This window comes from Podarcis cretensis (assembly GCF_951804945.1).
Source record: "Podarcis cretensis genome assembly, chromosome: 7".
In the NCBI taxonomy this organism is placed as follows: Eukaryota; Metazoa; Chordata; class Lepidosauria; order Squamata; family Lacertidae; genus Podarcis; species Podarcis cretensis.
Genome location: NC_137176.1, coordinates 66,058,782 through 66,071,927, shown reverse-complemented (window position 1 = coordinate 66,071,927; position 13,146 = coordinate 66,058,782).

Here is a 13,146-nt window from a genome sequence, read left to right as displayed (position 1 = left end):
GCAGCTGCTTCAGCCTGGCCAGGCCTTCAGTCCTATAGGAGGTGGGAGAAGAGAGGAGTCAGGAGGAGGAGGAGAAGGAAGCAAGTAACAGCCACGTTATCATATTATCATGACAACGATCAGCAAATTTTACTGGCTGACTGAGCTGTCATTCACCACTGGGTTCCTATACAACTCCAGCCAAAATAAACGAGAAAGTTATTCACTGGTGACTCACAAAGTATTATTAATTTTATACAAAAGATAAAAGAATTGTTTTTAAAATATGAAGGACTAATGATTCATTGTGCTGCATTATTAATAAATATTAATTATTGAACCAGATCAATAATGCAGCTATGGTTTGAAGTTGGACTTGTGGATCCCATGTAAAATTATATTTTGCCAGCTGGCCAGGCAACAGGGTTCTGGAGTGTATCCTCGAGACAGTAAGAGAATTAGTAGGAAGGCAGTACCTTTGCATCAGAAACACCCTGCATCATGACTGTATTTTAGTCAGCACCTGGACTAGTATTTGAGGAAAGGCATGGACTTTGCTAATGCTCATCTTCCCCTCCCAACCTCAAATAACTCCAAGGTTGCAGACCTTCTACAGCTGCCTATGGCACACAAGCATGGAAGAAGGCTATAGAGACCATCTATGTAACCCATGGGACGCGGGTGGTGCTGTGGGTTAAACCACAGAGCCTAGGATTTGCCGTTCAGAAGGTCGGCAGTTCGAATCCCCGTGACGGGGTGAGCTCCCGTTGCTCGGTCCCTGCTCCTGCCAACCTAGCAGTTCGAAAGCATGTCAAAGTGCAAGTAGATAAATAGGTACCGCTCCGGCAGGAAGGTAAACGGCGTTTCCATGCGCTGCTCTGGTTCACCAGAATCAGCTTAGTCATGCTGGCCACATGACCTGGAAGCTGTACGCCGGCTCCCTCGGCCTACAGAGCGAGATGAGTGTGCAACCCCAGAGTCAGCCACGACTGGACCTAATGGTCCGGGGTCCCTTTACCTTTATGTAACCCATAGCTACTAATACCACTACCTGTCATAGTAACTATGTGTCTCTCTCACTTCTTGTCTAGTAACCTCTAGACTGGACTACTGTAATATGCTCCACGTGGAGCTACCCTGGAAAGCAATTTCTGGAAACTGAAACTAGTACAAAATGCTATGCTAGCTTCCCAGTAGGTGGGTCACTGTTGCCTACCAGGTGTGTGTGTGGGGGAGGGAATTGGTGGGAAGGTGAGCACAGTGAAGATCCAACAGCGGATCCAATCTGGCACTCCTGCTGCTCTGTTTGCACTGTGCCAGTCTCTCTACTGCCTAACTCCTCCCCCTTCCAGCAAGCAACAGTGACCCGCCTGCTAAGAAGCTAGTGGCTCTGCCCCACCCAGCTAGCTGCTTCTGCTTAACAGTATTTCTCTGCAGGAAATGCTTCCCATTTAGTCCCTTGCATTCTGACTGCAAAATCTTGCTGTAGAGGAGCACAGATATTTGGGTAGAGATATTCCAAATGCTGGTATAGATTTGATAAAGTGACTGTGAGATGCTTTTTGCTGGATGTTGCACGTCTTGAAGCGGGAGCCGAGGCACAACGCAATAAGGCCCTTTTCATACTGCTTAGCTACGCATCTAAGTCGTGGGGAAGGCCGTAAATATTGATTATAGGTTAAAGGCAATTAGAATAATGGAACAGTAGATGGTGAGCCCTGCCAAAGTGTTCTTGGCACTGGGAGCATTTACTACATAAGGAATGACTGTCAGATTTAATGAGCAAACATATTTTCCAGGAATAAGCATTTAATATTAATTCCGCTTCATTTTACAGAACACATGCGTTATTAAATTTGTGGATTAACACTTTAGAAGTGGGTGACTGCAAGGAATAGGGTGGATCCAGTTCCAGGCTAAACTAATTTACAGCATTAAAAGGACCAACGTAGCCAGTCAAACAAACCTTGCCAAGTTTGATCTGTAAAGTCAGGGAGGGAACGTGCCAGCTTCCTTGCATCTAAAAATGGTTACATACATCTACCCAGCTTTCTGCTAGGACCTCAGAGCCAAGGCACTTTGAAAAAAAGCACTCTTCATGCTTGGTTTTCATCTGGGCTTAAGCCTAATCCCAGAAGAAACACTTCGAGCTGAGCAAGCATAGCTGATTTGTAAGTAAATTGAGGCTTTGCTACAAGGCCCCTGCATGGACTGTCACTCTGGGTGACACACACTCCATGAGATATCCAGGCAAAGGCAGTCTAGTGTGTGATTTGGCTAGTTCAACCAATCACTAAGATGTTCAAACAAGCAACCTCACTGCCAACGCTCTTGCTGGCAATGCATGCAATGTTGTGTAATGGTTAGAGTGTTGGACTAGGACCTGGGAGGCCAGGGTTCAAATCCCTACTCAACTGTGAAGCTCAGTGGGGGACCGTGGGCCAGTCACTGCCTCACAGCCTAACTTACTTCACAGGGCTGTTCTGGAGATTAAACGAGGAGGAGGGAAACCATACCTGCAACCTCGAAATTCTTGGAAGAAAAGGTGGGTTATAAATGCAACAGTAATAAAAAAAGTTCCCTCATGTTCTGTGATGTGAGAAGAGGCCTCACATGTATGACAATGTATGCACTTCTCCATCTAAAAGGGAATCCTTTGCCAGTCACACAGAAGACTTCAACGCATATATTTTGGTATGTGCCGTTTTCTGTACTGTTTTTAGCCTTTTGTGTTTGGTGGTTTTTTTTAAAAAAATGGTGGCTTTAAGAATTGATGGTTGTTAATTTTTTTATGTACCTCAACTTGGGTATGACTACTGGTAAAAAGTGCACACCTACCTGCTTAGGGACACTTCTCATTGCCACCAGACATGCTACTGTCAGAGGATATGTCTGGTGAAGGCCATCAGCACAAGCTGGGTTAGAACAGCCTTCCTAAATTCTGAAGGTGGCCTTGGAGAAGATGTGGTGAAGGGGAAAATGCTGGCAGCTTCTGTTGCTATTAATACGGGAGGAGGGAGCTAAGCAGCCCCTATCCTCCCCAGAGGAGCCCATAGCATCATCAACCAAGGCCATTTCTAGGTTACTTCTAAGGGGAAAATTGGTGGCCCAAAGGCACAAGAAGAGCGTTCCCTGCCTCCCCCACCACCAGTAAGCCCCATTTCATCTACACACACATTTGCTGAAATTTTACACCCATTTCAACACTTGTGAATAGAGTGCCCAAACGGAAGGGGCTATTTTGGCTCACCCCCCCCCCCAATCAATTTCACGCTGAAAATGTTCGCTGGAGAATTCTCAGATCGGCTCCCGTCCGAGGTCCTCTCCTGGCGGCTTCCCTGCATATGTTTTAATTTGTGCTGTCAGAAACAATTCTCAGTTAAACTCAGAGCAGCTCCACACTTTATGTGGCAAGCGCGTTTGCCGCATGCACACCAGCGTCACACTGGCATTTCCACAGTGAATGTGTAAGAGCATGCTGCGATCAAATCAGCTGTCTGAGGAAGAACCATGTGACAGGAGCTGCCTCGTTCTCCCAGACATGGTCTCCTGCTCTGCTCCTGGGTCCCATCTGGGAGGGAAGAATGCTTCTGGAGAGGTTCTCCTCTCTATCAAAGGCAGGACAGCCAGAGCCACCACTGGAAATCAGTGAGGGAGATGAGTGACTTCATCATGCCTCATACTGTGAGGATTCTAACTGCCATCAAGTCACCTGAGGAAAGAACTGTGTGGCAGGAGCTGCCGTCTCTTCCTGGCCTGGACATGGTCCTCTGTTCTCCTGCTGGATCTGATCTGTGAGAGAAGAGTGCTTTCATGCAATGAGTGCACTTTCTCAAGGCAGGCAAAATGTCTATAACTGCATTATAAGAACTGTAACTTGAAGAATGTGTGCTTGAGTTTGCTTTTGCCTGCTTCGTCCTATTCCTTCTTACCTCATGTGTTTCATGTTGTTTCAGAATGGGAGCCTGAGGGCAGGGACTGGTCTCAATACTGATTTCGTAAGCCTTTCTGAGAGTCTTTTCAGCTAAACAATCGAATATAAATGCCTGAAATAAAGAAAATAATAAAATGCAGACTGTGTCCATGTACACATATCTTTAAATGCTCACATGTTCTCATCTGGGGCCCAATCATAATCCTTGGATGGAATATGCATGTATGTTTAAAGATGCTGACATTTCATCCATGTTTTATTGTGTTTGCTGGGTAACCCCAAATTCCCATGCTTATAATGGAAATGTTTCCCATGTAAAGTGCTCATTCATGGGATCAGACATAGCAGTCAGGCTTGGGGTGCCATCAGCCCCTCAGAATAACACACCCATTCTTCCAAAGGATACTTGTGGGATTTGATGTTTGTGAATGAGACTATGAGCTGTCCTGATCTGTACCTCCCAGCTTAATCTATGGATCTGAAATCAGTTATTTGTTTATCTGGTATTTATATATATTTTTCTTGTACAGATAACAAAAATAAAACAAATAACATCAACACAAGGAGCCAAAAACATAGCAGGACGGATGCATAGATTAAAAATGAGTATTTATATTTGTTTATGATTTCCTCATTGTATTGGTTTATTAACTGGTTTATTAATCTTTCCCACCTTTCCTCAATGGAGTTCATGGCTCTCTCCTTCTCAATTTTATCCTCACAACAACCTTGTGAGGCAGGATGGGCAGAGAGATAGTGGCTGGTCCAAGTCATTCACTGAGCTCCATGGCTGAGTGGGGATTTAGAATCCTGGTCCCTCAAATTCAAATTCAAATTCAAATTTATTTACGGCTATTAGCCCATAAAATATGTACAAACATAAAAGCACAGAAGCATAAAAAACCAATACATCTAACAACAGAAGGGGAACACCACGATGCAAGGGTGGGTCATTGAGCAGTGACAAATAACAGCTTGGGGCCCGGAAAGATCCAAGGGACGGTTCACAGAAAAAGGAGAACTGGAGACGAGATCCATCATGCACTCTCATCATAACTGTCCAATTAGTTTTTGTTGTTGTTGTTGTTGTTGTTTGGTGGTTTTTGTGTGTGAGATAACCGCATTCAGGAATCTCGCCACCTGCAGAGTTACAGAAGGATCTGTATCCTGCAAAAGCAGTGCGGCATGTGACTCAACAGGCCTGCCAACCAAGCGCAGTAAAGCAGGACCCAGGAATTTAGTCCTAGCTATGCTATGTAAGGGACAGTTGAACATTATATGTGGAAGAGATTCAACTGTTTTCCCGTCACACTCGCATAGCGGAGACACCAAACCCTTGGAAAATCTGTGGCTCAGCAGGTTCGATGGAAAAACATTGAACCTTGACCTGGTCCTTCACAAATACCCTTGTCAGACACTCTTAACCTCAGTGTGGTGTAGTGGTTAAGAGCGATAGACTCCTAATCTGGGGAACCGGGTTTGTGTCTCCTCTCCTCCACATGCAGCTGCTGGGTGACCTTGGGTTAGTCACACTTCCCTGAAGTCTCTCAGCCCCACTCACCTCACAGGGTGTTTGTTGTGGGGGAGGAAGGGAAAGGAGAATGTTAGCCACTTTGAGACTCCTTCGGGTAGTGATAAAGCGGGATATCAAATCCAAACTCCTCTTCTTCTCTTCTTTAATGTTTCATAAATCTTCCAACCAAGTTCTCAGCTCAATTTCTCCCCCAGAGTAAGTTAAGAAATGTTTATTTTGAGGAAACACACACACACACACACACACACACACACACTGCAATGTTAATTTTTGTGCTGTTTTTTAAATTGTTATTTAGAAATGTGGATTAATATGGAAATGGGACAGCACAGACTTATGGGTAAAACACACACCCAAAAGCGAAATCCACCAGAAATTGTCTGATACGCTCATCCCTAAATCTTTCGACAGATATACTAGACCACCTCTGAATTTAATTGAGTAACACTGGTATAAACATTACATGGTGCAGTGCATTGCATGCTTGAAATTAAAAGGCAATAAATAAACTTCATTACTGAAGACAAATGAATTATTGTTTTCATTTCAGTTGAGCTGCGGAAAAGCCTCCTATAAAATGTTTCCATTCAAATTCGAACAGAGTTCCTGAATCTCTGATGTGCTTGAATTGCAGCCATAGATGATAAATATTAATGGGCCAAGTTCAACCCTGGTGTACTTCAATAGCCATAATGAGATTACATCAGGGATCTGCGAGGCCCCAGCATACTCAGGCACCTTATGTTTTATTAAATACCGACAAACATATTGAGACTAATCTGTTTCATTGAGCTGTGATGGAAAGCAAAAAGCATCTCGAAGCGAACTCTGCCATCGCAAATATTTCCCGCATTATTAATAAAATATTGTTCAGATGTTTTTATCCACCGCACTGTTTAGGCTCTCTTCAGCAATAATTTCATGTGACATGGAAGCAAAAATTATTGAATTATAAGATGCCTTACGAGCATTGCAAGTGACAAGAAGAAGAGTGCAAAATGTAGCAGAGCATACAAATTGAGAGAGCTTAGAAATTCAGTTGTGAATACTTCCAGGAACTATGCAAGCCACCATTTAATAATGGATACATTTACATTTAAGGTAGAATTATTGGTGAAGTTCCATGCGTCCCTCATTTAATGCTCATTGGGATTCTTAATATTTGCATGAAACCGCCAAACTGTAGAAACAGTAAATAATGTGATAGAGAACCTTGGCTATTTATTTACATTGGAGGGTCATTCTGAAAATACTTGGTAATACATCGTTTCCTTGAAGATTGCCTTACCGCATACAGGAAGCAGGAAACCAGGCAGAAGGTCTTCTTGGTAGCTGCACCTGCCCTGTGGAATGCCCTCCCATCAGATGTCAAACAATTATGCAACTTTCTGTAGACATCTGAAGGCAGCCCTGTATTAGGAATCCTTGAATGCCTGATGTATCATGTGTTCTTTATATTCTGTTAGAAGCTGCCCAGGGTGGCTGAAGCAACCCAGTCAGATGAGTGGAGTGCAAGTAATTATTTCTTATTATTACTTAAATAGTCACGACTTCTCCCATAGAACTGCAAGGCTGCTGAGAGTTCTTTATGGCACAAGGAGGAAATCTTTGGCCCTCTACTTGCTGTTGGACTACAGTTCCCATTATCCTTAGCCATTGGCTAAGCTAGCTAGGGATGAAGGGAGTTGGAGGACAGAAACATCCGGTGGGTCACAGATTCCCATCCCTTTTCAACAAACCTCTTCCATGAGGAAAAATGACAATATAACTTTGGCAGTCTATCTACTCTCCTGCTATTGAGCAATGGGTATATTGGAGTTCATTCTACTAGAGAAAGTTAGGTATGAAAGAACATGCAAATTTTAGTTTTCTCCATGTCTCATTTTTCCATCCTGAAATTCAGTTCACATTTTTTCAGCAATTTGTGATTTTTTCCTTTTAAAAAACCCTCATGAAAATTCACCAGCATTTTAGTGCAAATTTCTCCTTTTTATACAATGCATTTTGGTATGTTATTTCCCCAAATAAAGACATCTCCATGAACAACTGCTAGAGAACTGCGTTGCAAAATTCAGATATGTGCAAATTTCATGGGGGGGCTGTGTTTAGTTCTCACATTGTTTCAGAAAGCTGTGCCTGGAGGAAGAACTGTGAGGGAAGAGACTCCATCGGGCAAGGCCTCTTTCCACCTGCCTTGCCCTACCATCTGGCCCTAGGAGTCCACATAAGGAAGCTGTGGCTGGAGGAAGAACTGTGAGGGGAGAGACTTCTTCAGGCAAGTCCTCTTTCCACCTGCCTTGCCCCACCCTCTAGTCTCTGCTTCTCAATTTGTATTGTATTATTTTATGTACTGTGGCTTGCCGTTGTTTTATTGATTATAGTTTAGAAATTATTTATTGTAACTGTTGAGTTGATTTCTGTTTAACTTTTATATGTTGATATTATTATTTTGTACTATTCTAATAATTGTTGAATGTTACTTTTTGATGTAGGTTGCTTATTTTAAACTTTTGTTTTATTATCACATTTTTGTATTGCATTAGATTGTTATAAGTTGTACATTTTTTGTTTCTTCAGCTTGTAAACCGCCTTGAATATTGTAAGATAGAAAGACGGTATACAAATAAAAAATGATGATGAATTGAATTTTTATTTTATTTTTTTAAGAAGAGGAGGAGGAGGAGTTTGGATTTGATTTCCTGCTTTATCACTACCTTAAGGAGTCTCAAAGTGGCTAACAATCTCCTTTCCCTTTCTCCCCCACAACAAACACCCTGTGAGGTGAGTGAGGTTGAGAGACTTCAGAGAAGTATGACTAGCCCAAGGTCACCCAGCCAGCTGCATATGGAGGAGCAGGGAATCGAGCCCGGTTCACCAGATTACGAGTCCACTGCTCTTAACCACTACACCACACTGGCTCTCAGAAAGTCTGAATTGAATTGAATCTTTATTCCACCCCTAGTTGCAGTAAATGCTATACAACTCAACTTAGAACCAGGTCCCACTGATTTCAGTGATCTTACTCTTATGTAAGCATGCTTTGTATTGTAGTCATGAAATAGGAGAAAGACTCCTGGAAAATACATTTTTATTGGGCAGATATTTGTCCATTTGATTATGTACTGAAGCTCATGTACTTCCACCAGTTCTTGGCTTACGACAACCTTCTCCAACCTGGTGTACTTCAGATGTGTTAGACTCATAGCTGTCAACTTTTCCCTTTTTTAAAAGGAAATTCCCTTATTCCAAATAAAATTCCTTGCAAGAAAAGGGAAAAGTTGACAGCTATGGTTGGACTTCAGCTCCAAACACCACTAGCTAGCACGGGCAATGGTCAGGGATGATGAGAGTTAACCTCCAAAACAACTGGAGACCACTAGCTTTGGGAAGGCTGTCCTAACCTCACTTTTTTTCTCCATTTGTTTCATATACTCTCCCTCCTTTGTCCCCTCCTTCTTTCACTTCCTTCTGGCTTTCCCTTCCTTTTTCTCCTCTCCCATTCCCTACTCTTAGTTCCTTAATAGTCCTTAGGGAAATTGTGGATTGGGGGGGGGTAGATGGGGGTGTGATTCTGTGGTTTATTTTGTGAACATTGGTAAAATGTTGAAAGCAATATGGAAAGTGGAGGAAGAGAGACGAAAAGATTCCCTTACATGTGTGCCTGTGGCATCTTCTAAGTCAGCTGAAATGGCCAGGATCCCAGAACTGTCAAATTAATTTGAAACGTTGAAGTTAATGATAGCAGTCTGGAACAAGCAGCTTAGTGCTTCTAAGAACTCTGTACTTTATTATTGCCTTTAGGTAATATAGGAAAGGCCGTGAATGTTGGAATAGGCTGTATCTTCTTCTGTGGAATGTGGCTCTGGTGAAGCATTATGGTGGGGAACCTGTGGCACAACTCCCATCATCCCTGACCATTTGCCAGGGGTGATGGGCGCTGTAGTCCAATGATATCTAGAGAGCCATAGCTTTCCCACCTCTGTTAGACATACGACCCATTCCTATGATAAACATGAGCCTAGAAACATAATCTAGAGTGCCAATATGTGAGCAGTAGTTGTCTGCCATACTCAGTTCAGTGATTTTCTGTGTACATTCCATGGCATATATTATTGACATGAATGTGGGCCACATATGTTGTCCAGAACTGCTGGTTCAGGCCTCACCTCTCTTTCCAGCATACTTTTGAGTAGGCATGCTTAACTTTGAGTATTATGTTAGGCAAACAGGATTTGTTATCTGCATTGCAAGTATATTAAGTGTTTTGCTGACCCAATTTCAGAGTTTACTCCAGATGACTGGCATGGACACAGACAGAATTATTGAATACTCTTTCTCTTGTTAGGAAAATAAACACCTTGGTAAAGTATTTGTTTGTTTTGCTTGTGGTCACAGTTTGTTGCTCTGAGGGTTTCAAAGCTGTAAGCCTGAAGAAATAAGTTCCATCAAAACTTTTGGGACTTATAGCAGACTAAAGATAGATAGGATTGGGAAGCAAAGCATATATTTTCATTGGATTATCCTCAATGCAGTCAGCTGGGGCGGTAGGTTTTTGTAACATAGGTCAAGGCTTAGTTTTCACGATCTCCAACACATTTTTGTTTGTTTGTTCACTGGGATTCTTTATCACTTTCTTCACAAAAATCACCTACATCAATTTAAAGGACAAGAGAGAAAGCAAGAAAAAGCAAGGAGGGAGCTGAAATGACTCAGTTCAAATATTATATAGAATTCATCATAGACTGTGAGAGTATTGCTGTCTCTCTCTTGCTACCAGCAGAATATTAAATTATACTAACTGTGTTTAGTTAACAATTTGTACTAAGACTCATATTTGATTTGACAGCCCAAGGCAGAGAAAGGGCTCTTCAAGAAGCCGCTTTTAGATTTGGAGCTTGGAGGAAGCAAACATACGGAAATCCAGAGAATCCCATATATGCTAATAGGATTTACTGCTTGGTCTGACACCATGTGAAGGAGATTAGCGGTAAGATTCCTGACATTGGTAAGCTTTCCAGAATTCCATTTTATCATTCATAGGAAGCATGGCCAATGCACAGCTGTGCTTTCAAAGCACTGCCACCCTCTCTCTCTTGCTGAACCAAGGGTAGCCGATGCAGTGCTCTCCAAATGCAGTTGGACTCATCAGCATCAGCTGGCCATGTTCCAGGGTTGGGAGATGGAGTCCAGCAACCTCTGCAGGGCATCTCATTGCCTCCATCCTTGCACTAAATAGCCATTTTTTATGTTTGGTTGCCTTGGGAGTAATGTTAATAATTAAAAATATTATTACTGAAACTTACGTCGCTTATTTTACAAAAGTTACTCAATGTGACTTTCAACAACAAATAAATAACACATACATTTAACCAGAATACACCAAAATGTAACAAAATATTTTAAAAACTTATATTTATATTTTAAATAGCATGATTAAAACATCCCACCCATTTTTTGTCTCTGTTAAAATACAGATGAAAATAGAGACGTCCCATTCCATAATGATAATTTTATTATTTATACCCCGCACATCTTACTGGGTTGCCCCAGCCACTCTGGGCAGCTTCCAACATATATAAAAACATATTAAAATATTAAACATTTTTTAAAAAATCTTCCCTATACAGGATTGCCTTTGGACAGCTCATTGGTTGGATAACTCTATACCCTCCAACATTTCTCCAGTGAAAATAGGGACGTCCTAAGGAAAAGTGGGACATTCTGGGATCAAATCGGAAACCATGATGGCTTCTCTAAATCAAGGACATCCCTGGAAATTAGGGACACTTGGAGGGTCTGAGATATCTATGAACATAGGAATTATTTCTGTGGGGTTTTTTTTAAAGTGCAAAGAACTTTAGAATTCATATCTCACTGATGTTCCAGAACAGTTCATGCTATTGGATTAATGTGGCCACAGGTTAAGACCATAAGACACAAGAAGAGCCTACCAGATCAGGCCAATGACCCATCTAGTTCCACATTCTGTGATTGTAGTGGACACCCAGATAGATGCCTGTAAGAAACTCACAAGCAGGATCCAAGCACTACAGCATTCTCCTCACCTGTGGTTTCCAACAACTGGTATTCAGAAGCTATACTCTGATGCAGAAGTAGAGCATAGCCATCATGGCTGGTAGCCATTGCCAGCCTTATTCTGCATGAATTTCTTCAATCCCCTTGGTGGCCATCACTGCCTCCTGTGGGAGTGAATTCTTCAGGGGAGCTTCCATGGGGTTCAACCCCGACTCTGTACCATCTGTTGCCTGGTGATATCTTCAGAGCTGGCTGGTGGGCTTGCCAATGGTGGCAGGCAGCACTGGCAGCGACACTTCCCCAGTCTGCAGCAGGTGGCTGTGACCGATGGGATGCCGCAGGAAATTTTAAACGGTAGGTAACTCACAGCTGCTAGGAGAAAGTTTGGCATTGGTGGGGCATTGGCAGCGGCTCAAGAGTGGCAGGTGCTGGTGGCAGTCCTGTTACTGAAATTTGTGGGTAAGAATGGATGTAAGCCTGAATTTCCTACCTTTAAATGAGACACAACTAGGCACTGTTGTGGGGAAGGATGGTAGCTCAGGGACACAGCACCAGCGTTGCCCGAAGAAGGCACCAGGTTCAATTTTTGACATCTCCAGGTAGATCAGGAAGGGACCACAGTCTGAAGCCTCAGAGAGCTGCTTCCAGACATTCAGTGCCGACAATGCCAAGCTAGATGGATCAATGGTCTGACTTGGTATATGGCAGCTTGCTGTGTTTCGAATTGGCCTTCTATTGCTTTAGTCTTTGGAATGTTGCATTTTATATATCTGGCAGCTGAATAGGAAGTGAAACACACTAATACATCAGGTATATACAAACCTGCCAGAAAAGACAGACCCAAGTAGAAAAATAAGATCTGAAGTCTAAGAATGAAACTCAATGGAGATTTTTGTAAGAATCAACTGCATTAAACTCAGTAGAACTTCCGAGTAATATATAATAATATATAGGATTGGGCTGCTACTAAGGTCAATTTTCAGAAGCGGTTCCTCCCACCCGTAACAAAACAGGATCCCCCCTTTTTACAATCTTATCATACGTTTATCCTTTAGCCTCCAAATAAAGTGAGCTGAGATCTTATGGTGCTTTTGGTGTGAAGACTATACTTAACACCATAAATAGCTAGAACAAAAAATTCTTTTCTCATCATGTCCTCATCTTTTATCTGTTACTTGGAGCTAACTTGCTCTTCCTAGAGAGCGTCTTATTATTTCTGGCAATTAGTTGCAACATCAGATAAAAGCTCTGCCATTTTTGAGAAAGAGGAGCTCCTTTCATGACATGACATGACATGTGAACCCCACCTAACACCCCCCCCTCAAATCTCTCTCTCTCTCTCTCTCTGAGTAGAGGATTAGGAAGAAGGAAGGGGGTACTATTGATTTCTGGGGATAGGCACAGAGAAAGGCAAAAGTTACCTAGCAACATGGCTTTCAAAGATGATTTGACACAAGATGAAGAATGAAGCACAAGATGGTTTGAAAAATGTCAATGATGTTTTTGACTTAAAACATGGCAGGCTAATGCAAATGAGCTTAAACAAGTCACCAGGGCAATCTTAACCCCCACTGGAAAGACAGAGGTGATGGAGTTTCATTTTACATTTCCTTAAAAAAAGAAAGAAACCAAGGATACCTGCTGTACCACGAAGTATCATGCA